Source organism: Papio anubis, chromosome 6, assembly GCF_008728515.1.
Source record: "Papio anubis isolate 15944 chromosome 6, Panubis1.0, whole genome shotgun sequence".
Taxonomy (NCBI): Eukaryota; Metazoa; Chordata; class Mammalia; order Primates; family Cercopithecidae; genus Papio; species Papio anubis.
The window spans coordinates 127,948,466-127,974,960 of NC_044981.1; the positions used below are offsets into that span (position 1 = coordinate 127,948,466).

A 26,495-nucleotide genomic window follows, 5' to 3' on the forward strand; every position below is an offset into this window, starting at 1 on the left:
TTATTTACAAATTCAGGTGGTGAGTCATAGTTTGCAGATACCTGAGATATCATAATACCCCTTCTAAGATGCTCCTGAGACATGTACTAGCCAAACTCAAATGGGGTTTTGGGACCATATTTTGTGCAGTTCAGCAGCCTGTATAATGCCATAGTGGCAGACAGAATCTCAGCTCTTCAGAACAGCAGCCCTGCCTAGGTCCATCAAAGTTCAATGTTTTCTGGGATTCATCTCTTTATTCTTGTGCCTTAACAATTGTGGTTCCTTCTACCTCTTTTTTTCTTAGTCTCTATTAACATACTACTTCCTCTAAGAGGCACTTTCTGATTTGGACTCTAGACTAGATTATTATCATTAATTTTTGCTCTGTTACCTGTAAGTTTTATGAGATCAGGACCATGATCATTGCCTAGCACAATGCCAGGCTCATGGTAGGTGTCCATTTATGTTCTGATTTTTTACAATTGTTCAGTTGAACTTGTTTCCCATGCATGTTTCTCCCGGAAGGTTGCTCTGATGAATGTGAACAATCTTCCCTGGTAACGGCTCCTACCTTGTCACAGCCACCTGAGGTCCAACAGCTCTGCCATGTAGTGTACTTGCATCTGAGCTAGGGCTCTCAGCAGACCCAGAATCTCAGTTCACTCAAACCCACCCTCTTTGCTGAATGTGTAGTTTTCACTTCTTATTTGTTAAGCAGTTAAAACCACAGAGCCAACACTCTCTCAGAAGGCCAAGTATGGAGACCAAGTTCTCCAGCTTGTGGGTTCCCTGGTCATCTGGCTCTGTTGACAACAGACAGAAGTCCACTGTGGATGTTGGAGATATAATCCGGGCTTCCAAGAGCAGTAGAGCCTGCAAAGGTGACTCAGAGAAGGGCAGGGTGCCAGGGGAGCTGGCTGCATGGGAACAGAAAGCTGGGGAGGCAGCCCAACCTCAGGTCATTCCCACCTCCCTGCAGTCAGCCTCGGCTACTACTTTTCTGGGAGAATTTGGAAAGGACACACCCATATCTACGAGTTGACTCTTGAACTGTGCCAAGGAGAAGCTGTGTAAGTTTCATTGTCCTTTGCGGTCTGGCAGCTTCAGAAGCATGACAGTCCATTTTGTTCCTTATCCCACTGGGTGTTCACTTGATTAATGATGAATGGAATGCTAGCCTTGACATATAATACTACAGTAACCACATTGGCCAGTGCACCACATCATATGATTTTAACTTTTAGCTCTATGCGAAATATCTGGCATTCATTTGGAAAAAAATGTCAGTCCAGACACATATATTACCTATTGCCAAGGCCTGGAAAATGGAGTAGAGCTTTGCAAGACCTGACACTTGAATAAATATAGCTAATAAGAGAAACAAGAGCAGGAGTGGCTGGGTTGCCTTTTGAGTCAAGATTTTAGCAAGTAGACACTCTGCTTGTATAAGCAAAGCAGGAATAGGAAACTGACCAATTTCAGAAACAAAATTCTTCCCTCCCCTCCTCTTTCCCTCTTCCCTCTCCTTCTTTTCTTTCTTTCATTTCTTAGAGACTGGATCTGGTTCTGTCACCTAGGCTAGAGTGTAGTGGTGTGATCATAGCTCACTGTAGCCTTGAACTCCTGGGCTCAGGCCATCCTCCTACCTCAGCCTCCCAAGTAGCTAGGGATACAGGCATGTGCCACCACACCCGGTTTTTTGTCTTTTTATTTTTGTGGAGATGGGATCTCATTTTGTTGCCCAGGTTGGTCTTGAACTCTAGCTTCAAGCAATCTCTCCTGCCTTGGCTTCCCAAAGTGTTGAGATTACAGGCATGAACGACTGCACCTGACTTGGAAAGCTCATAAAGAAATGCTGGCCAGGCACGGTGGCTCACGCCTGTAATCCCAGCACTTCAGGAGGCCGAGGCAGGTGGATCATGAGGTCAAGAGATTGAGACCATCCTGGCCAACATGGTGAAACCCTGTCTCTACTAAAAATACAACAATTAGCTGGGTGTAGTGGCGCACCTGTAGTCCCAGCTACTCGGGAGGCTCAGATAGGAGAATTGCTTGAACCTGGAGGCAGGGGTTGCGGTGAGCCAAGATCGGCACTGCATTCCAGCCTGGAGACAGAGCCAGACTCCATCTCAAAAAGAAAGAAAGAAAGGAGAGAACGGAAAGGAAAGGGAAGGAAGGGGAGGGGAGGGGAGAGGAGGGGAGAGAAGGGAGAAATGCTGGCCTCTAAATGACCAAGTTGGAGTTGGTTGCCATGATTGTCTTCTAATGACATCTACTTACTATCTTTTTCTGACATCCAAACTGACTCTGGCGGGGCGCGGTGGCTCACGCCTGTAATCCCAGCACTTTGGGAGGCCGAGGTGGGCAGATCACAAGGTCAGGAGATTGAGACTGTCCTGGCTAACATGGCGGAACCCCGTCTCTACTAAAAATACAAAAAAAAAAAAAAAAAAAAAAAAAAAGAAAGAAAAGAAAAATTAGCCGGGCATGGTGGCGGGCGCCTGTAGTCCCAGCTACTCCGGAGGCCGAGGCAGGAGAATGGCGTGAACCCGGGAGGCGGAGCTTGCAGTGAGCCGAGATCGCGCCTCTGCACTCCAGCCTAGGCGACAGAGCGAGACTCTGTCTCAAACACACACACACACACACACACACACACAAACTGACCCAATGGTCCCACAGACAGTTCTTTTTGATAAACATAGAAATTGACCCTTCTAGTCTTAAAGCTTAAAACTAGTATTTGTTTTATCTGAGTTTCTTCCTTAGGAAAGGACTTTCAGACCTCTCAAAAAAAAATATCAAAGGACTGAAATTCACCAGGTCACCAGGTTCAGACAATGAGATGCCTGACCCCTCATTCGTCATGATTTCTTCTTTGCCCTTCCCTAGTTCCTGTTTTCTTACACATTGTTACATTTTTTCCCTGCTATGTAAACCCACGTTTCAGTTGATCAGGGAAATGGAATTTTTTTTTTTTTTTTTTTTTTGAGATGGAGTCTTTTTCTGTCACCCAGGCTGGAGTGCAGTGGTGCAATCTCAGCTCACTGCAACTTCCGCCTCCCAGGTTCAAGCTATTCTCCTGCCTCAGCCTTCCAAGTAGCTGGGACTACAGGTGTGTGCTACCATGCCTGGCTAATTTTTGTATTTTTAGTAGAGACGGGGTTTACTGTATTGGCCAATCTTGGTCTCAAACTCCTGACCTCAGGCGATCTGCCTGCCTCAGCCTCTTAAAGTGTTCAGATTACAGGCGTGAGCCACCATGCCTGGCCAGGGAAATGGATTTGAGACTGAGCCCCCATCTTCTAGAATGTAGCACCCAATTAAAGCCTTTTTCCTTGGCAGTATCATCGTTTCAGTGATTGGCTTTCTGTGCAGCCAGCAGCAGGACCTAGACTGAACCCTTGGTGTTTCAGTGACAACATCAGTGTGACTGATGTCCTCATGAAACCAGTGGAATCAGAATTTCCTAGAAATCTTTACAAAGCTTTTGCGTTTCTGATGTTTTATTCTTTAGCCCATGGTGGTTTACATTTGCCTCTTTTATCATCTCTTGTAGTCTGAAAAATTTCTATTTCTCATGTTAGTCCTTGATTGCCTATTGGATTCTTTTCTCATTTACACAGCAGGCCCAGATTGGATGAGGGGAATATGATTAAAAGACAATACATATATTTAATACTTTCAGAGGATTTATACAGGAACAAAAATCAGAGGAAGACCTACAAGGTGTTCTAATTTAAAAATTTTTAATTCTTCTAATAAGCATTTCATGCTCTTAGCTAACTCTTTACTATGAAGAAATGGACTGGGAGCCAACAGATCTGAGTTCCTGTCCCTGCATTGACAGATAATTCATTTTCAAGGCCTCTGTTTCATAAGCCGTGAAATGAGGGAACCATTTTATGTAGAGAGTAGCTTCAAAACAGCTGGGATGAATAAAGTACTTTATTACCTGGAGACTTCAAACAGAGTCTTTTTGCTGTGGCCCATAATTTGATGGTGTCTAACTGCATCTAAAATCCAAGTTTTCTGGGATGGCATCTAAGCATCTTTCTGTTCCAGTCCTGAACTGCCTTTCACATCACTTCCCACCCATCTTCTTCTTGGGCCCTGATCCTTTATCACATGCTGTACTCTCGGGACTCCTGACCTTCGCCTCTGCTGTTCCCCCTGCCTAACACACCACACCCATTTCTTTAGAAATCAAAGGCCCATCTATCTCCTTCAAAACTCAAATCTAGTGCTTCCTCTTGCGTGCAGCTTTTTCTAACCTCAGCAGAATGAATTTCCCCCTTCCCTTTGTGCTTTCTCATAGTGGAACGTTTATCACATGGGATAATTACTTGTTACATGTTTTATTTTCTGTTTAATACCTCCTAAGTTTTGCCTGAAGCTTGTCCACGTGCTTGGTCACAGAACTGTCCTGGGAAATACCCTGATGAATTATTTCAAAAGCAACCAAAGTGTCCTAACATGATGGTAGCAGGGGAAAATGAAGGATCATCTCAGTGTGACTGAATGAAAAGCAGTATCTGGATCTTCATAAATGATGGAATTGATTTGCCACACCAATTGGTAAAGGCCTGAAGCCATGGTTAACAGGGTTATTTTGCTGAAAACTTGAATCAAGAAACACTGAAAGGACAAGAGTCCCGATGGCCCCCGAGGCAGATGATTGATTCCTGGGGCTATGTTGGAAAGTTTGGCAGAGAAGAGACTGAACTATGCTGTTGGGTGAGTAGGTTGTAGGAGGGGACCCCACTGGGAGATTCTTGGGCTTTGTAAACATGGGGGAGAGAAAATGTCCAGAAATGTTGTCTTGAGAAATTAGGGACAGCAGAGCTAGGAGAGTGAGATGTTTCTCATTCCCACGTCTATGGAATAACAGCATGTCTAGAATGCTCCGATAAATTGCCACTAGATGACGCTGTTTCCTCATTTGGCAAATGAGATTTATTACCCTACCCCTACCCCCCAGCGCAAGCCGCGGACCACAGAGGCGTGAGAGCCTGGAGGCCTGGGCTCTAGTTCCAGATCTGCCCCTCCATGGAAAGAGGCCTGGAAGGAACAGACCTCTGAGATTCCCTGAGATCCCTCATTTGTAAAACAAAGAAATCCTGCACCAAGTGCTTTCTAAAACCTCTCCAATTACTTTTTTAATAAGTTTTATTTTTCCATTTTAATGAAACCTTTAGAGATATGGATTGCCTTCTATGTAAATATATACTCATACAGAAATGTCAATTTTTATTTAACCAAATCTCGTTTAGATAATTAGACTCCGTAAAGCTTATGGGGCAAGAATCAAATGAATTGCAGTATACCTGTATACATTGGTATGCCTCCTGGGCCTAAACATTTCCCATTTATGTACGCAGTGAATTGTAGAGCTGGAAAGAATCTTAGCGGTTATACAAATAGTTCGGTCTTTTACATATCTAATATCTAAACATAAGCTTCTCCAGGGGAAAAATTCTATTATTTTTTTCCATGATGAATTTTTTTAGGGTCTGTAGTTCTAGAACCATGTCCTCATGCTTGAGGCCAGCTCTCCACTGCATTCTCTCATGCAGGTTGTCCTATTGGACACACGAGTTCTGAAGCTCGCTTAAGTCATAACTGAATCATTGAATGACATCAAACACCTAGCTGTTGTGTTTGAGCTACTTTTTTTTTTTTTTTTTTGCCTACTCTTGTAATACGGGTCTGTCCAGCAGTGCTTCTCTCTGTTTGCTTCAGATGTTTTCAGTTATATGGAAATTAAACTCCAAGGCAAGAATATGGGGTGGATCAAATTCTGTAACTGTGTCAATCCCTGCCCCCAGCCCAGAGGACACATCCAGATCCATGTCACTACCTTGTGTTTACCATCAGTGGAGCCCAGATTGTTTCAACACACAGAAAGACTCACTGCTTTTCCTGGCAAGTCCTGAAGGTCATTTGTTTGCTGTGTTTTACAGTAATTGTAACAACCATTTATCCCTTGTAAACAAATAGTGCGCTTCTAACCTACATACCACAGTTAAAACGTTATCCCGATAGGACAAGAGAGTTGCTGACAAAGAGAACTGGCAACATAGGGGGAAAAAGAAGCAAGGCGTAGTCTGTATCTTACAAATGTGGGTCATAGATATTTCTATCTGAAAGAGATGATGGACTTCAATTCCTTTCTATACCCCAGTGAGAACAGTTTTTAGTAAATATTTAAGTTCTCTTGCTTTAAGAAGAAAGACAAGAATGATAATAATCTCTGAATGTACCAATCCCCTATTAAAACCCCTCCACCACCCCCCAAATAACTCCTCTCACTAGATCAGTTCAGCCCCAGGGTTCATAGTTAACAAGGCTTCATTAGGGCTGAAAAAAAAATTACCTTTGCTTCCAAACACGGGTTGAGCTCTGATACAGCCTCAGCAGGGAACAGATTTCCCCTTTATCTTTTTGCTTCACTGGTGTGTAATCTTGTCTTTTGGAATAGTGGTAATCAGAACAAATTACCTAGAGTGGGGAATGAAAAGACTTCACAGTCATTGTGGGTAATTTTTTGTTTTCTTTAACAGTTGGTACCTTCCCTCAGTAATTGAAAATGATCCAAGACATCTCTATATACTTGGTAAGGCTTTCCTAAGCATGCCAGCTAAAGCTTTTAAGGTGGTAGAGATGGTTTCAGCAAGAGTTTGGAAGCTCCAGAAAACCATAAACTTGCCTTGTTGCCTGGTTCCCTCCCTCAACAGGGACGGCCAGAGTTTCTGAGACAATTGCTGCTGTGGTCTGGAGAGAAGCAGAGTCATGAAAGAGGAGAAGGCTTTGTGGCATGTCTAGGCCCAAATTCCAGATGCAGAATTTAGTATGAATAGCGTGTCCCTCCCAATCTTGAGAAAAGGATAAAGAATAGTGCTCCTCTAGGATCTGCCCTTGGTTTTTGTTGGGGGCTCCAGTCCCACTAGACCTGGGTCATTGTCAGGAAGGCAGCCTTACGGTGTCTCTGCCACTCAGTGAGGGGCTCTGCACTGGCTGCTTCATTCATCATCCCCTGCCTCTCCCATGTGCATCGGAAAACGTATTTGCTGCTTGAGGTTCAGAGAGATGAAGAACATGCCTGAATTCACTAGCACGAAGCAGGTGTTAGAACCTCTGAGAGATTGAAGGGTTGGGGGTGAAGGTTTATGACATCCATGGGGATGCTTAGAGGAACATCTGCCATGCCAGGCATCATTTCTGAAGCTTCATACTTGATGAATTTGAGGTGTATGGAAATAGGAACAGCCTATTGTGAGGTTACCTTCCTGGGAAAAGCAATGTTATCCAAGACTCACTCAGAAAGCCGCAAGAAGCATGCCGGAGCTAGGTGTCAAGAGGAGGTTTGTGGCATGTCATTAGTGGAAAGTCAGGTGGAAAAGAGCTAACACCTGTCAAGGCATCATCCTTCTGTGTCAAAGTCTCTCTCCCTCTGCAGGGCTGTAAGTATGTGGATTGATAGAGCTTCTAGTGCCTTCAACATGTTACCACTGGTTGAATGAACAAATGAGCAGAAGTTGGAGATACCCTCATTAGGACCTAGGATGCTCTGAGCCTTAGGTTATCTGAGACTAAGGAGTTTATGAGATGGACTCTATCTGCAAAGTCCTGGAGGACTTTAAGAGATGATTAAGGCTCCGTTGTGTGTAGTGGTAGGGATTTACATAAGCAAAATTTTGGATGGCAACTTAAACTGGGTCAGCATTTTTTAAGGGGTAAGGACATGTGTAAAGAAAAGTGAATGTAGTCTCAAATCTGGATATGTCTAAGTGGGAATCAGTGCAAGTCGTCTCTGTCGGCATACTTAACCAAAATGAGAAATTAGGGAGCTAGGAGAGTATAGGGTCTGAGGTATAACCTTCAGCTGAGAGACTGGGTGCCTGCCAGCAAGTTCAGTCATTAAGGGACTGAATTCAGGGTGGAAAGTCCAGCCTTGGGTGCTGTGGACTCCAAGGTCAGAGCAGAGTAACCACTTTTATTGTGGTTACTAGACTAAGTTCAACACAAGTTCCAATGTCTCCTCTTTTCCCTGGGAACAATGCAGAAAGTTTTATGTACTTCTTGAGTTACTCTAAGGCTTGGTGTTTCTTATATTCATTTCTGTCTTCCTTTAGTCAAGCCAAATTTTTAATATGCTTGACAAAAATGATGGAAAAATCAAGATACTAGCTGGAGTTGAGTAATTTCTAACATGAGTCAAAATATAAAAATTATTAGACTGCCCATGAACATAAAAACAGTAACATTACCAACATCAGTTCAAACACAGCATCACAAAATAGAAGTATATTTGTAAATTTTAACAGCTGCAACTGAACTACATTTTACATGTATTGATAAAGCAGCTTGGGCACAAAAAGAAATTATGAGTCACTGGGATGTCTGTATCAGACTCAGAGTAGTACGTCAATTTCTAAAATTGATCTCAAATATATTTATGTCAGAGTCATCCCAAGATGCTTCTGATATGAGTCTTGTGCTGAAGAGTAAGATGACTTTGGAGATGTCCTAACCAGGGTTATGAGAAACCCTCTTCTATTTGCCAATGTGATGGTTCAAAGCACAGTTCATCTGGTTCACAAAAAGCAGTTGATCTCTGGTTGGATCAGAGAAGGTCTGGCGGAGGAGATGAAGAATGGGGAGGAGATTGTCTTAGGCAACTCTGCTGAGCAACTCCTTGAATTTGACCTGTGTTCCACCCTTCTAACATTTCTTCCGAGAAAAGAATACTGGCAGAATGTCGACAGTTACTGAAGCCTGGTGGCAGGTAAAGGAGGTTCCTTAGACTATCTTTACTTTTGTTTAACAATTTCTATTATGAAAATTAAAACATTTCTTCAAAGTAGTTGGTAGGAAATTTTTTTTTTTTTTTTTTTGAGATGGAGTCTCACTCTGTCACCCAGGCTGGAGGGCAGTGGTGCGATCTTGGCTCACTACAACCTCCACCTCCCGAGTTCAAGCAATTCTCTGCCTCAGCCTCCCGAGTAGCTGGGATTACAGACGTGTGCCACCACGCCTGGCTAATTGTTTGCATTTTTAGTAGAGATGGGATTTCACCATCTTGGCCAGGCTGGTCTCGAACTGCTGACCTCATGATCCACCTGCCTCAGCCTCCCAAAGTGCCGGGATTACAGATATGAGCCACTGCGCCCGGCCAGAAATGTTTTTTTAAATAGCAAAACAATTTATGGGATTTCTGTATTCTTATTGCCTTTCTTGATTAAAAAAACCCTAAAAATTGAAATATAAATATATTGTTATATATGACTATTATTTTGCCTATTTTGTACACTTACATATGCCTATTATTTATACTTCTGGTGTATAGGAGAGAGAAAGTGAGCAAATGGGTATTTTCCCTAATGAGACGGTATATTTTTTCTTACCACGGTAGTGTTTATAGTCTGTGAAATTCTGTTAAGATGTGGAAAGTGACAAGTAGAGCCCACTTTCCATTTTATGGGAGAGGCTTAGGGAATGACTGTTCATTGAATCCACTCCCAAAACAGACTTGCCTTTGATTATATTGGCCATCTTTTATGTTGAGGAACTCTAATGAGCATTTTTTTTTTTTTTTTGAGACAGAGTCTCGCTCTGTCGCCCAGGCTGAAGTGCTGCAATGGTGTGATCTCAGCTCACTACAACCTCCACCTCCTGGGCTCAAGAAGTTCTCCTCCCTCAGGCTCCCAAGTAGCTGGGATTATAGGCGCCTGCCACTATGCCCAACTAATTTTTGTATTTTTAGTAGAGACGAGGTTTCACCATATTGGCCAGGCTGGTCTTGACCTCCTGACCTCAGGTGATCTGCCTGCCTCCGCCTCCCAAAGTACTGGGATTTCAGGCATGAGCCACCATACCCAGCCAAATGAGCATTGATTCGGGCCCTGAGGTGTGCTCTGAAATATGTGGAGCTACTAGGTTTCCTGATAACTCACATTCATGTGGGGATGGCTCTTGGTTTAGCCACATAGACGTCATCTTCATTTTAATAATGAGGCCTAGCTTGTAAGTTATAAATCACTGTCTGACATGTCTGGTTATGTTTTTGAAAGACTTGTTTGAAAACTCATTAAACCTGGTGTGTGTGTGTGTGTGTGTGTGTGTGTGTATGTGTGTGTGTGTGACGTGTGATGTGTGTATTTGATTGCATTCTTTTTTGGTACAGGAACTATAAGTACTTGGGGAACCAAATTTGTTATATTTTATGAATATTAAGTAAAACATTAGACCCATCTATTTATTAATTTAATACGTTCAGTGAGGAAATATTTATGAAGTGCTTTCATGAGTCAGGCACTGCGTTGGGTGCTGCGAATTCAGTAAAGACCAAAAGCCCTGTGGTCATTGTCCTCACGGGGCTCCCAGACTAGCATAGGAGCAAGCATGAATCTAAATAACCACACACGTGACTGGTGTAATTATGCATGCTACTAAGCGGTATGACAAAGGCTAGGGTCCTTCACGTGTGTAATAAAGTGTCTGCAACCAGCGTGGGCCTCAGTGAAAGCATCCCTGAGGACGTGGTATCTGATTTGCTATCTGAAGAGGAAGAAGAGCACCAGACTGAGGTAAATGCACTTGAGAAGATTCTGATTGCAGGGAGGACACTCGACAAGACCTGGTTTCAGGGAAAACACTGCACTTTGGAAGTCCTAGGAGGCCAGGGTAGCTGGAGAGGAAAGCACGGAGGGAGACTGGTGCGCAGTGAAGCCAGAGAGGCAAATGCAAGCCAAGTCCTGCAGGGCAACGTATCCCATGGAAAGAATTTGGTCTTCATCGGAAGAGCAATTGGAAAGTCTATTAAGAGTTCAATTTAGAGGGATAATGTGATCTAATTTACACTTTTCAGGAAATCACTTTCACTGCAGTCTGGAAAATGGAGGGCAGGAGAGGCTACAGCCCTGGGGAAGGGGTGGTGATGAGTCAGCTATGAACCAGCCCCTCGGCCGTGCACTGGGAATGTGCCAGGAGGTGAGTGGAATGTTCTCTTGGCCTCTTCAAGATCGTGAGCTGTGAAGAGCAGGACTAGTAAACAGATGATGATACAATGTGATGAGCTTCATATTAAAAGTGAGTAAGACACATTATGTTGTGAGCACAGTAGAGAAGGCAATTAATTTTGATTTGGAGGATCAGAGGAGGCTGCGTGAGAAGGTATCATCTGACCTAGGCCTTTAGGAATGAGTAAGAACCAAAGAAGAGATTAAAAATTATCCCAATGAAAGGAATAGCAAGAGTAAATTTCAAAGTAACTTTGAAATGCCTTGAGCTTCAGGGAATGGTCAGTCATCTGATGTGGCTGCCTCACTGCCGGTCCACCCTCCCTCCAGCCCAGATCACATGCTTCCAGATTATGGCCTCTAGTACCTTGACTTGAATAATTATTTTATCATATCAGGGCCAGGAACTCCTCAAACTCTCCATCCTCTCACTGTGTCTCACTTCCTTTGTAACCTTAGTTGCCCAAATTAAATCTCATGAGTCATCATTAATATCATTTTCTGGTAAAGACCCTCAATGTCCCCGCCCTTCTCTAACTTTATCTTAAAGACTCAATAACCTTCAACTCTGATTTGCTGCAGCCCTGTCTACTCTGCCTTATGCTTGAGCAGCTGCCTTTGATTGGACAGGGGGACATATCCACATGCTCTGGTCTTATTTGGGACCACTAGATGCAAGGGAGCTCTCAGGGCAGCCAGGCCATCCTACAACACTTTCCTAGTGCATTCACTCCCCCATGCTCCCAAACCATTCTACACCTTCTGCTCTCTCCTCAAACACCAAGATCTGCATCCTCACTCTCAGATGACAACTTAGCCTCTGAGGTCAATGGGAAAATAGAAGCAGCCGCCAGAGACTCTGCACTCTCTCACACTGCATCTTTCCACAAGCCTGCATCTGAGCCCATAGACTCTACGTTCCCTCCCACTGCTATGCATGAGCTCTCCCTGCTCCTATCAAAAACCATCTCCTTTACCTGTGCCTATTGTCTTTCCCATCTTCAAGGACATGGTTCCAGTAGTTTTTTTCTGGTCCTTTCCTCCATCGTTAATTTCCCCCCTATGAAATCATTTCCATCAACCTGAAATATATTGCAATATCTCCTATCTTAAAAAAAGTCAACTCTCTCTTGACCCCACATACCTAGAGATGTCCTTGTTACCTTACTCCCAGTTATAGCAAAACTTCACTAAAGATGTGTCTTTGTCAGTTTTAGTTGAGCTTATTTCCATTCTTTCTCAAACCTATTCAAATCAGTTATTTCCCCTAATCACTTCCCTGAAATTTTTCTTGTCACTAACCAAGACCTGTACGTTGTTAAGTCCCATAGGAAATCCAATCTTCATTTTACTTACCTATTAACAATATTTGATATAATTGATCATTCTCCTTCCTTGAAACACTTCATTTCCTTCAGAGACCAAAATTCTCTGAATGTTTCTTCTTTTTCATGGGCTGCTCTTCCTCAGTCTCCTTTGCTCCATCCTCTTCTCACCAACCTCCAAATGATGACAGAGGACCTCATGGTTTAGTCCCTGGACCTGTCCTTTCTGTATGTGTATTTATTTCTTAGATAATCTTACGTAGTCTCATGGATTTGAATATCATAATACACTGATTACTTCCTTTTCCCTCCTTTCTTTTCTAGCCTGGATCTCTTCACTGAAGTCTAGGCTCAAAAATCTGACTATCTGATGTTTCCTTTTGGATCTCTGAAAGGTACCTCAAACTTAGAACTGTTTATCATTACCTTCAAGCCTGTTCCTCAAATTTTCTCACCCTCACATGTAATCCATCACCAAATCCTGTCATCTTCATACTCAATAAATGCCCCAAATCTGACCATTTTTGTTATCTCTATTGCCAACACCCTACTCCAAGCCACTAGTTCCACTTCCTGGATTATTATATCAGTTTCTTAACTACTTCCACTCTTGCATCTCCACCTCTGCACAGCATAGTGTCAACTCAATATCAACAGTAATCTTTTTTTTTTTTTTTTTTTTTTTTTTTGAGACAGAGTCTTACTCTGTCACCAGGCTGGAGTGCAGTGGCGCGATATCAGCTCACTGCAACCTCCGCCTCCCAGGTTCAAATGATTCTCCTGCCTCAGGCTCCCAAGTAGCTGGGACTACAGGTGCACGCCACCATGCCCAACTAATCTTTTTGCATTTTCAGTAGAGACGGAGTTTCACCATGTTGGCCAGGATGGTCTCGATTTGCTGACCTCATGATCTTCCCACCTTGACCTCCCAAAGTGCTGGGATTACAGGCGTGAGCCACCGTGCACAGCCTATCAACAGTAATCTTCTTATGATGTAAATAGGAATATGTTGTCATTCTTCTGCTCAAAATCCCCTACGAACATTCCATCTCATTCAGAATAACATCCAAAGATCTTACGTTGGCCTAGAAGGCACTGGGAGATGAGACCCCTGTTTTCTCTCTGACCTCATCTCCTACCAGCCACCTCATTGTTCACTGCATTCCAGGCATCCTGGCCTCTTTGATGTTCTTTAGACATAGCAGGCATGTTTCCTTCTCAGAACCCATAGGCTTACTGTTCCTTCTTTCTGCAGTTTTACCCAAGAGTTTTCAGCTGGCCTGCTTCCTCACTTCCTTCCAGTCTCTGCTCATATCAATGGATCAGTGAGGTCTTCTTTGACCACTTTGTTTAGATTAGCAGCTCTCCCCATCCATCAGATTTGTTATTACTCATCTATGCGTTATTTTTCTCCATAGTGCCTATGGGTATGTGACATACTATATTAGTTGGGTTAGTGGTAGAACCCGCAAACATCAGCTCCAACATTTCTGCAGTTGAATATATTGTAGGTATTTTACATGCTTCCTTACAGTTCAATGCTAATGTTCCTATTTGGGGTTGGTATTCCTTCGCCTGGGATTCAGACACTCGGATCCTTCCATCTTGAGGCTCTGCCTTCAGGGCTTCAGAGTCCTCTGTGTCTAGCAGAAACCAAGGAAAGAATAGTAAGTGGAGGAGGCACATCAAACTCTTAAAAAACCCTGTCCTGTAAGTGATACATATCACTTCTACCCACATGGCATTGGTAAGAATTTGTCATATGGACACAACTGGTTGCAGTGGAAGCTGGAAAATGAAGTCCCTGTCTGGGCCACTGCCTCCCAGGGACAACTCCATTCTGGAAATTTGTTGCACAGAAGGTCATCCCTGCCATACACACTATGCCTTTACTTGTCTAGTAACAGTGTTCCTTCGTTAGAATGTAAATTCTATGGAGAAGTGATCTGTTTCCATCCCTCTTACAACTCTAGGGCATAGAACAGCTTCTAGTGCATAGTAGGTATCCAGTGATTATTTGCTTCTATTTTTATTTTTTTTTAAAGTTCCTAGTCTGGAGGAGGGGAGGAGTTATAGTAGTATGGGAGCTGAGGCTGAAAAGATAGAGTCAGGTAGTGAAAGATGTGTGTACTTGCAGCCATCATGAATATGGGCTATCCTAATGCGTAAATATGCCCAGATCACAGGCAAATTGGACTAGAACCAAAGCATTTGGCCACATTTTTTTTTCCATAAAACCATCTGGACAATAGTTACACAACAGGAATTTCTCTATTGCCATCCTGTGGCTTTGTAGATAAGCAGCAGTGGATCAGCCAGGACCAAAAAATGTAATTCTGTTTGATTTAACTGCACTTGTATACACATGGCCTATGTTCCTCCATGGGAAAGTTTTACTATGTTCAGTGAACTGTATGTTAAATCTGTGGCATAATTCCAAATTATTTCTTTGGCTTTTTCCTCTTCATGTTCTCCTAATTTAGGGTTGTGCTGTTATTAAAGAAGTAAGTATCAAGCATGAAATACTATCAATGCACTTTGGGTTCCAGTTGTATGTCTTAGTCCATTTAGTATTGCTATAATAGAATACTCAAACCTGGGTATTTTATAAAGAAAAGAAGATTATTTGGTTTGTGTTTCTGTAGGCTAGGAAATTCAAGAAGCATGGAGCTGGCATCTCCTGGGCTTCTGGTGAGGGCTTTTGTGCTTCATCATAACATGGTGGGAGGTCAAAGGAGAAGCAGATATCAGTGAAGAGGCAGAACCAGAGGGGCATCCTGGCTTTATAGCAACCCTCTCTTGTAGGAACATTCCCATGAGAACTAATCCAGTCTTGTGAGACTGAGAACTCACTTGCTACCATGAGAACAGCACCAAGCCATTCATGAGGGATCTGCCCCCATGACCCAAACACTTCCTACTAGGCCCCACCTCCCATCTCTGCCACGTTGGGGATCAAATTTCAACATCAGTTTGGGTAGAGACAAACTTAACCATAGCATAGTGTAATGGAGATAACGTCAGACTTCAAGCCAAGCTCTCAGGCTCCAATACAACCTTCTCCAGTACATTTGAGATCAAACGCTGAATTGCATGGACTGTGTTTTTGATTTAGAAATACATGTTAGTTTCTTTTAAAATATAGCTTGACTATTATATATCAAACTGAGAGAAGACACACATGTATATGTTGACATAATCTTTGTGTACTTGAAGATTTGTTGTTGTTGTTGTTGTTTTTTGTTTTTGAGACAGGGGCCCACTCTGTTGCCCAGACTGGAATGTCATGATATGAACATAGCTCACTGCAGTCTCGACTTCCCAGGCTTAAGCAATCCTCCTGACTCAGCCTCCTGAGTAGCTGGGACCACAGGCAAACACCAACACAACTGGCTAATTTTTAAATTTTTTTGTAGAGATGGGGTCTCGTCATGTTGCCTAGGCTGGGCTCAAGCAATCCTCTTGCCTTGGCCACCCAAAGTGTAGGATTACCACCATGCCTGGCCTGCAGGTATTTTTTGTTGGTCACATAGCTTATCGTTCCATCATAAAAATCACCCCTGAGATGTGTCCCCAAAACAGGTTATATAATGTCAATGATCAAAATACACAGAAAATGTTGTCTTTACAAAGCCTTTTATTAAACATTGGAAAGTATGCTTATCATTTGGAGAGAAATCAGTCCAAAGACCTTGTCAAGCAAAACAGTGGGCATGTGTTTGCAAGGAGGCCATACAGAGCTATCTGAAAGACAGAACTTGGCAAATGCCTCACAAACCCCTCATGCTCTTACCCAGAAGTATTTTTGTTTGAAAGACCAAGCCATGTTAGGGTCAATTTGCTAATTAAATAATTTGCACCTCTAGGCAATGTTCTTTTGGAAGCATCTCCATGACTTTGGGATCCATCATATGATGTTTACCATATAGTTGAGACGTAGCTACTTCTATACCTCAGATTAGGAGATGTGAACAAGTAGGAAGCACCCTCATCTCAGAAGCCTAGGAATTCCAGGACATAACATTGGAGTAGGTGGAATAAAGTTTGATTCTGGTTTTCTATATTATGCAACTCCCTTGATCACAATTGGAGACATACAAATGATGTATTTATACTAAATAGTAGGTAGAAAAAAGCTAAGGGTAGGATGTGTGAGGATTCTTTTCCATGTTTTTCTTTCTTTTGCTAGTATTTCTTCAGAACACCAAAAAAAATTTGCATTGAGCAAGCTGTTTCTCTGAGTTAATTTTCTGTAGAGATGCTTGCAACTCCTAAAACCTATGACTATCACAATTGCCTTTCAGAAATCTGTTGATAAATGAACTTATTTGTTCATTTTTTTTTCTTCTAACATAAATGGTAACTAGTAATCTGATCATCTGTGGGGAGGTGTTTCCTATCTGTGTCCATTTTCTGGGGTTGGTGTAACAAAGTACCTTGAGCTGGGTCATTTAAAGAATGGAAATATATTATCTCTCATTTCTGGAGGTTAGAAGTCTGAGCTCATGGTGTCAACAGGTTTGGCTCCTTCTGAGGGCTGTGAGGAAGAACCTTTTCCATATCTCTCTCCTAGTTTCTGGTGGTTTGCTGGTAATCTTGGCATTAATTGACTTGTAGACAGAGATCCACCCCCATCTCTGTCTTCATCTTCACATGGTGTTCTCCCTGTGTGTATCTGTGTCCAAATCTCCTCTTTTTATAAGAACACCAGTCATATTTGGTTAGGGGCCCACCCTGTTCCAGTATGATCTCATGTTAAGTAAGTATATCTGCAACAACCCTACTTCCAGATAAGGTCACATTTTGAGATACTGGAGGCAAGGATGTCAACACATGAATTTTGTGGGGATACAGTTCAGCCCCTAACACTGTCCATCCAGTGTTCCCAGAGAAGGAACAGGAGGGAGGGAAATCTAACAAGTGACATTTACATTCTCAGTGCTGTATATCTAAACCCAGTTTGTTTTTCCCTGGGTAGTTCATTCTCACCTAAGAAGGTGAAAGAGGACATTTCAAGTTTCCTTTCCCCATTGAACTTGGTTTCTACTTTCATCTAAGGGGGATAAAACATACCTACCCCATATTCTGCCCTGCAGGTGTATATCTAGTTGAAATGAAATAAAGGATGTCTCAATACACTGAAAAAATGTACTGCATTGGTATTGTCGATTTTTCATCACTATTTTCATAAGTGTCAATGGTTACCTAAGTGGTTGATTATGAAAATTGCCTTGAGAGCTCTGTATTTATAGAGACTCCTGGGCCCCTCCCCAGAGATTCTGATTCAGCAGGTTTGAAATAGAGCCTAGGGAATCTCTTTTTAAATGTTCTCCAGATCATTCTGGTGATTAGCCAGGTTTGGAATTACTGGTCTTGGACAATTTCTTAAGAGTGAGCCCTGTCAGTAATGTCTACTTAACTAGATTACTCACATGATAGGAAAAATATTGATTAGTGGTTTCAATAATGGTGTCATCAATTTGTTTTAGAAAGGCAATATCCATTTAGTGTGAAAGTTCCAGTTTAGGTGTTTCTAGATTTGAATCCTGATGTGATATATGATATATAATGCTTCTATATTCATTTAATAAATGTAAATTGGGGCAAGTAACTTCTCTGATACTCAGTTTCATTATCTGTAAAGTGAGGACAATAATGCCTACCTCGCAGGGCTGTTGAGAGAATTAAATTGGATAATTTATGAAAAATCACTGGAACTCAACAAGTCTTCATTAAAAGATCATTTTTTTCCCCCTTACTCATCTAACACTTTGATTTATTTTGAGTCACTATCTCTAAATTTTTGGTAGTGGGGGACAGTTAAAATTGATTAATAGAACTACACACAACATACTAATCTAAAAGGATAAAATCTTAGATTGAAAGGTTGAAATGAGGAATTTTGATTGCTGGATATTTTCAGAGTACACCAGGTCCTAATAGTGCTATATTAATGTTATGGAAAAGTGAAAATGTTGGCAGCAAATCCTGAATTCTAAAGAGGTGAGTGAGCTAAGGAAAATCCAGTGTGATGAATGACCCATTAACTTAGAAGAGGCTTGGGTACATGCTGCAGGGCAGGTCAGAACTGAAAGCACTGGACCATAGTGTGGTTAAGCATTAAACTTTGAGCAGGGTCCAGCAGCGGTCCCCAAAGCATACCTGTGGAATGGTTTAAGTAAGCATCTAGCTTTTTTTTTTTTTTTTTTGGAGACGGATTCTCGCTCTGTCACCCAGGCTGAAGTGCAGTGACATGATCTCGGCTCACTGCAACCTCTGTCTCCTGGCTACAAGTGATTCTCCTGCCTCAGCCTCCTGAGTAGCTGGGACTACAGGCGTGTGCCACCATGCCCGGCTAATTTTTTTTTTTTTTTTTTTGTATTTTTAGTAGAGACGGGGTTTCACTGTGTTAGGCAGGATGGTCTCGTTTTCCTGACCTCATGATCTGCCCACCTCAGCCTCCCAAAATGCTGGGATTACAGGCGTGAGCCACTGCACCTGGCCAGCATCTAGCTTTTAATAAGTCACTATTAAGGAATGACTGGGCTTTGGTCTTTTCCTCTTTAGAATCTTCATGTTACTTATCCTCCAACAATACCACTGGTGTGGCATTTTTTTCAAACTTGGAAAGAAAATAGTGGAAAACAAGAGAATTGTGAAGTTTATTTTGCAATGGGTTGGGTCTTGACAGAGCCATCAACTTTTTAATTCCTGAATCTATTATTCTGTTTCTAAATCAGTTCAGGCACACTTTAGGATGTCCAATCTGAAATTCTAAGAGAATCTATTTTATTTCAGTTTCCTTCTATGCACATTAAAGGCAGATGTTAGCACCTGTTTCAATTCCAAAACTTCTGTTTAGAAGATTTTCTGCCTCTTGAGGTATTTTACAGTTTTGCATAAGCAAACAGGAAGCCTACTCACTATATGGACTAACAAACTATTTTATTATTGATCATGAATTAATTATATTTTGGCGGGAAAACCTCAAATACTGTAGAAACTTCCATTTTTATTGAATGGTTCTAGTGTGTATTTCAGAAGTTATTGCTCCATCTTCTTATGTGTGATCATTAATAAGAGATATGGCTGGGCGCGATGGCTCACACTTGTAATCCCAGCACTTTGGGAGGCTGAGACAGGTGGATCATGAGGTCAGGAGATCTAGACCATCCTGGCTAACGTGGTGAACCCCGTCTCTACTGAAAATACAAAAAATTAGCCGGGCATGGTGGCGGGCGCCTGTAGTCCCAAGCTACTCGGGAGACTGAGGCAGGAGAATTCTGTGAACCCAGGAAGCGGAGCTTGCAGTGAGCCGAGATCGCGCCACTGAACTCCAGCCTGGGTGACAGAGCGAGACTCTGTCTCAGAAAAAACAAAAAACAAAACAAAACAAAAAGGCAGGTGAGGGGCAGGTGTGGCAGCACTACGTTGATGAATATTAAATGTGTAGTCAGGTTTCTCTCCATCTATAGACAGTCTATGATAGCCTTTCATTCCCACTGGCAGAAAACAAGTAAGGGATAAGTTTTGTAAAGGAAATGCATAAGTAAATAAATAAAACCAAAGAGAAGGGGACCTGTTGGTTTCAGGCAGATGATCTTTGTAAGAAGACTCTGAAGTGAAACAATATTTTCCTCTTTAAACCCTTGGGGCCAAGATAAGTAGCACCTCTTGATGTGTTTCCAGACAACACTTAATCTAAGAGTTATTGTGGTAGAGTCTAGTGGGTTGTTGGGATTTAGAATCTGGAGAAGGCATGGATTAGTTACTGACGTCAATGAAGACTAGAAGACTGGAATTGTCAAGCCAGGAGGTAACACTCTATATGAGACAAGTTTTGAGATCATCATATGGTATCTGTGCATTTCAACCAGAATGTTTGGAGTATTACCAACAAAGGAGAGAGGGTTGATCACTGAAGAGCTTGATCCTCTGGGGTCAAGGGTGGGGCTCCTTGATTGATCAGGTGGCCTCACCTCTCTCTTTAGATGAGATGCAGCCAAAGTCAATGCTTCTCAGAGAAGAAAGAGAGCATGAGAGAGCCTGAACCCATCACAGAGCAATAAAATCGGTGTTGAGCTGAACTGTTGACCTGGTTAGCGGCCAGAATAGCAGAAGCAGAGAGCTTTTACGGTCAGGCTCAGACATGGAAAATGGGGAAACTGAGACGCTTGCACTTACCTACATTCCAAAGATTGATGGCATAGATTGGGAAAGAAAGAAAATAATGTCTAGAAACAGGTCCCAGAATTTTGTTTTTAGATACTCACTGGCTTAGTTAGCAACATCAGGGCTTAATTTTCTTGATTTCAGAAAAATGGAATTACTGATTAAACAAGACCATGGTTGTCCTACCACCTGAAGTGAGCAAATACTGGGAATGCTGCAAATGCACCTCTTCTGCAAGGCGTATTGGTACCTTGGGTGCCTTTTGCTCAGATGTCTGCTATAAAATGCCTGTGAATGTCTGTGAAATTGCACGGTGGCTGGTGAAGGGGAGAGACTTTCTATAACTTCTTGGCTTTATGTGTGGACATAATAACTCTTAGATTAAATGTTGTCTGGAAAATCATCTCTTATTATTCCCAAGCAAAATATGTTTTCTGCTGCAACAGTTAATTGCTTCACTGTGGAACTATTTCATTCATTCAGCCAATAACTGGGCACTCACTATCTAGCACGCACAGTACTTTTCATGTCCATTCAGATTGCATTTACACTGATAGTTGTCCTGTGAGTGGACATTTAGTACCATTTAGACAGGGATAGAATGTAAATATGGGGGCACATTACAGATGAAGCTGCTGCTTCTTAGGATGAAGGATTCCTAGAGATGTAATAACATCAATTATTTCTATGAAAAACCACAACATAAAAGGCTGACTTCCATCAACGTGATTTGAAGAAAGAGATTTATTTATAGGTTACCAGGGCTCATGCCCTGGCTGGATGATTCATCTTTTCACAAAGAAATTCCCAGGAGAATCTGCCTGATTTCTAGTCTCTTCATGTTCACAATGGGAGGATCTGTCTAACTTTATATTTACTTTGTAAACGTCTTTCAACCATGCATAGCTTTTCTAGAGCATAAACCTCAAAATACTTCTCATGCCTCCAATGCAACATTAAACTAAAAGAAAACTTGAGAGCTATATCAAAGAGAAATAAATAATTATTTAAGTTCTAGTTTTTTTGGTGGGGGGAGGGGGGAGTAGCAAGTTGCTTTTATTTTTGAGATGGAATCTCGCTCTGTCACCCAGGCTGGAGTGCAGTGGCGTGATCTCAGCTCACTGCAACCTCCACCTCCTGGGTTCAAGCGATTCTCTTGCCCCAGCCTCCCAAGTAGCTGGGATTACAGGCACACGCCACCAAGTCCAGCTAATTTTTATATTTTTAGTTGAGACAGAGTTTCATCATGTTGACCAGGCTGGTCTCAAACTCCTGGCCGCAAGTGATCCACTTGCCTTGCCCTCCCAAAGTGTTGGGATTACAGGTGTTAGCCACCGTGTCCAGCCCCTATGAAGTCTTTTAATCCTTGTAATAAACCTCTGAGATTGGTACTATTGCTTTCCTATTTTACAGATGAGGAAATAGAGGTGCAGAGGCCAGGGAAAAAGGTCAAGATCACAATGCTAATAGTAAGTGCAAATTTGGGGTATGAACTTGTACAGCATGGATTCAGAATGGGTGCTTGTATCTACTACTTTAGGCAAGGAGAAACAACAAGAGCAAAGTAGGTGGTTATTATGTGCGAATTCTCCTCCTAACTTCGCATCTTAATTTATTTCCAGTCACTATATCTGCCTTGTTGAAAATGAGAGCAAGTTAAAATATGAGAACTAAAATGACACCCGGTGTTCTGTTCTTCGGTCAAGGGCTCTGGTGTGTGAGTGTGTAAGGGGTTGGAGGAGGGACCGGGCAGAGGCAGAAATGGGAAGCTTTTCAGGCCAGATGCCAGCTCCAGAATGTGATCATATAAATGTGAGCCCTGTACATTTAATAAATAACAGTCCTGGTTCTTAGCTCATTGACGTATCCTCAATGTGCCTCAGACTTTACCCTGGTATCGGTAGTGGGGGTCAAGGCAGGGGGAGGGATACAAGAGAAAGACAACCGATACCTGGATGGATTCAGATCAGATACTTTCGAGAACAGAGATGTGGAAGATCTAGGTGGAATGGCAGAACTAAAGAATGATTTTTTGTTTTTCCCCCACATTCAGAGGAGTTGGAACATTGGGCAGGGGAGTGTCTCTGGTACTAGAAAAAGAGAGAGCGGGCAGTTGGGGTTTGTTTGGAGACAGGTTTGCCTTCTCAACCTGCTAAAGGCCAAAAGGATCATAGCTGGAAATGCTTCCCCCCAACCCCTCCCCCAGCAGAAAGCTTTTTGAGCTTTGCTATAGAAAGAAGGGGAGGAAAGCCAAGAAAAATGCCTCACCAAAATGAGGCTTTTTCTTGGCTTTCTGAAATATCCATGCCAGTTGGTAGCTTTGTGAGCTCCTGGTCTGTGCATCCGCTACATTAATGCCTTTAAAGCCACCGCCTTCAGAGGCTTCATTGCCTTGCCTAGGTTAGTAGAGGTGGATGTTTACATTCAGGGCTCTGAACGAAAATGAAAGCATTGGCTGCATTACATTTATTTATTTGTTTGTTTGTCTTGCTCTGTTGCCCAGGTTGGAGTGCCATGGCATGATTTTGGCTCACTGCAACCTCCACCTCCTGGGTTCAAGTGATTCTCCTGCCTCAGCCTCCCGAGTAGCTGGGATTACAGGCATGTGCCACCACAGCCGGCTAATTTTGTATTTTTAGTAGAGACGTGGTTTTACCATGCTGGTCATGCTGGTCCCAAACTCCTGACCTCAGGTGATGCGCCCACCTTGGCCTCCCAAAATGCTCGGATTACAGGCGTGAGCCACCATGCTTGGCCTATTTATTTATTTATTTATTTATTTTGAGACTGGGTGTTTCTCTGTTGTCCAGGCTAGAGTGCAGTGGCATGAACCCAGCTCACTGCAGCCTCAACCACCTGGCCTCAAGGGATTCTCCTGCCTTAGCTTCCCGAGTAGCTGGGACTACTGGCATGCACCACTATGCCTGGCTAATTTTTTTAATTGTCTTGTAGAAATGAGGTCTCACTTTGTTACCCAGGCTGGTCTCAAACTCCTGGGCTAAGGCCATCCTCCTGCCTTGGCCTCCCAAAGTGTTGGGATTACAGGCATGAGCCACTGTACCTGGCCCAGCTGTGTTACCTTTTGTTACCTGTACATACACAGGCCTCCAAGAGAGAACCTCTATATATCTGCATCTCACCTTTATTCCTGCAAAAAGGAAATTTTCATTGCCTGGAAGGACCTACATGGAACTTACAAGAGATTGGCCTCAAATCTGACAAGCAGGCCCCTGAACAAGCTTCACATCATTGAGTGAAGAAAAAAGTCAGCTGTTTGTTTTATTCCTTCATTAATATCTGCAAAGTTTACATTTTGCCATTCAGGTTTTAAATAAATATACCCAGTGATGGGCATTTACGTCAGTCACTTAAATTTTCCTCCAAGTATCTCAAGCCTGTGAAAGGGCCCAGAATGAAAGGCAACTGTTTATCAAGGTCTTTCGTCTCAGATTGTCTCAGACAGTCTCTGATCTGAGATTTACTGTGATATGAAAAACCAGCTCACAGTCATCTGGGGGTGCTGTGCCTCACTTTAAGAGAAAGGAGATGTCTCGATATCCTAACCTCGTGATCCACCTGCCTTGGACTCCCAAAGTGCTGGGATTGCAGGCGTGAGCTCCGTCTCTACTAAAAATACAAAAAGTTAGCCTGGCGTGGTGGTGGGCACCTGTAGTCCCAGCTACTCGGGAGGCTGAGTCAGGAGAATGGTGTGAACCTGAGAGGCGGAGCTTGCAGTGAGCTGAGATAGTGCCACTGCACTCCAGCCTGGGCGACAGAGCGAGACTCCGTCTCAAAATAAAAAAAAAAAAAAGAAGAGAAAGGAGATGTTAGAGCATTTCCCATAGACATCTTTGCTTTAAAGGTATTCAGGACAGGTCTGTTCTAAATAAAGTTTCTCTTTTGCCTTTAGAGATCATTTGCATGTACTTTTTCATAAACAAGTTTACTTACTGTGTGCTGCTTAGACTCTAGAACTTCTGAGAAGAAAAAGACTGTACAAAAACTCTTTGGTGAATTCTAAGGGCACCCTTGTTGGGGGCCTTGTGGCTTAGTAATAAAATCCCCATTATCCTGCTCTCCTTCCTGGCTAGATATTTCCATCCTGACAGAGGCTTCTGAGAGCCTAGAGCAGGTGACTTGGGGAGGTGCAGCTGGAGAGCTGGGGTAGTGGTGCAAAGAGCCAGCCCGGCCATGGGCTTTGGCTGTCCTGAGGACTGAGCCTGCATCTACCACAAGCTAGACTTGTAGCCTTGGGTAACTTTTTCAACCCCTATGAGTCTAGGTTACCTCACGTGGAAAGTAGACCTGGTCACACATACTTCACATGGTTGTGGTCAAAAGTCAACTTCCCTCTCCCTCTCAATCCCTGGTTTTGCTTGGATAACCCCTCCCCAGCCTGTCTTCCCCTGCTGAAATGTCACTTCTTCCAGAAGCCCTTTCTATCTGGCTGAGAATCTCTCCTCCTCAGGACCCAGCTTGACTTTCTCTTGTCATAGCTCCTTTCAGGCTATATTATATTATGTCTCTTGCCCATTAAACTCTGTGAAGACAGGAAACAGGTATGTCGTGTTTGCAGTTCCTGGCATTGTTGGCTCTTGCTATTTGTAGAATGGAGTTGAATGGACGCACGTGAAATAACCTAACAAACATGTGGCCCATGGTGGTGATCCCTCTCCTGTCCTTGCTCTCTCTTTAACAGGTTACAACTCTAGGCAGACGATTAATACTGTAGTAGTCACTTGCTCACACAGCTGGATTTCTCTTCTGACCAAATCAATACCTAAAGCTAGAACTTTTTGGTTTCTCTGTTTCTATAAGCTCCTGTCTGTATAAAATTCCTTCCTGTTTGCATCAAACAACTTGGTTTTGGAGGTTTTCTGAAACTTTCTTAAAAACTGACCATTTGGGCCAGGCATGGTGGCTTACACCTGTAATCCCAGCACTTTGGAAGGCTGAAGCGGGTGGATCACCTGAGGTCAGGAGTTTGAGAACAGCCTGGCCAATGTAGTGAAACCCCATCTCTACTAAAAATGCAAAAATTAGCTGGACATGGTTGTGGGTGCCTATAATCCCAACTACTTGGGAGGCTGAATCACTTGAACCCAGGAGGTGGAGGTTGCAGTGAGCTGAGATTATATTATTGCATTCCAGCCTGGGAGAAGAGAGTGAAGCTCCATCTCAAAACACACAAACAAAAACCTGACCATCTGATGTGCTCCTCTGAGAGTGCCCGTCTTAGGAACCAAGAAGGAGCTGGTTGTTTGGAGATAAGAACCTGGATAAGTCCGTCACAGTGGTGGGGAGAGGAGAAGAGAGGAGCAGGGCAGGGGCTGGGGGAGACACCATGTTGGATTGTGGGGGAGACACCATGCAGAGGGGAGGGGAAGATATTTGGCACGAGGGGTACTGACCTGGCACTCCCCATACATGTTTGACAAGTGGAAATACTGAAAATAAGATGATATGTGATGGTTCATCACAGCTGTTTTCTTCTGAATAAAAAGGGTGAGGACTAGGAAGAGGTAAAATAGAAGAGTTGTGGTCACACGGAAGTGAAAACTATTGCTCTACCACCATCTGGCCTTAAAACCATATGGGACCTGTGCTAGAATAATAGTGCTGCTTATTTTTGCCATACTGCTTGGCCTCACCTGGGCCTGCCCATTCTTGTCACCTGGCTCCCATGGCTGCAAAACTTGGCTGGGTTGGAAGAGTTTAGAGTCAGTTCTAGTGTCAATTCTTATTGTCAGTTCTTATTGTCAGTAATGATTAACTTCATGGCTAGCTATCACTGAGAGATGAAAATTCAAGTAATTCTCAGGCTAGTAAGGTAATCCCTACCTTTCACTATGGATTACTGGAAAAATTCAGTGAGGAAAGGTAAAGGGAAAAATGTAGATAAGTCAAAATTCCCTCGGAGGATGGAAAATGAAGGAGTTTCCCTGTCGCTACAATTAATAAACACCACCTACACTAAGATCTACGTGTTACGAAATGG

The 26,495-nt window shown here is 42.8% G+C and overlaps 1 long non-coding RNA gene across 1 annotated transcript; it reads left to right on the plus strand.

Annotated features, from left to right (window-relative positions):
* The first annotated feature begins 3,205 nt into the window (after positions 1-3,205).
* LOC103884019 lies at positions 3,206-23,037 on the plus strand. Its single transcript, XR_002521766.2, has 3 exons — positions 3,206-8,767; positions 10,850-10,971; positions 21,911-23,037. It is a non-coding gene; the product is annotated as an uncharacterized LOC103884019 (long non-coding RNA).
* Positions 23,038-26,495: the final 3,458 nt, after the last annotated feature.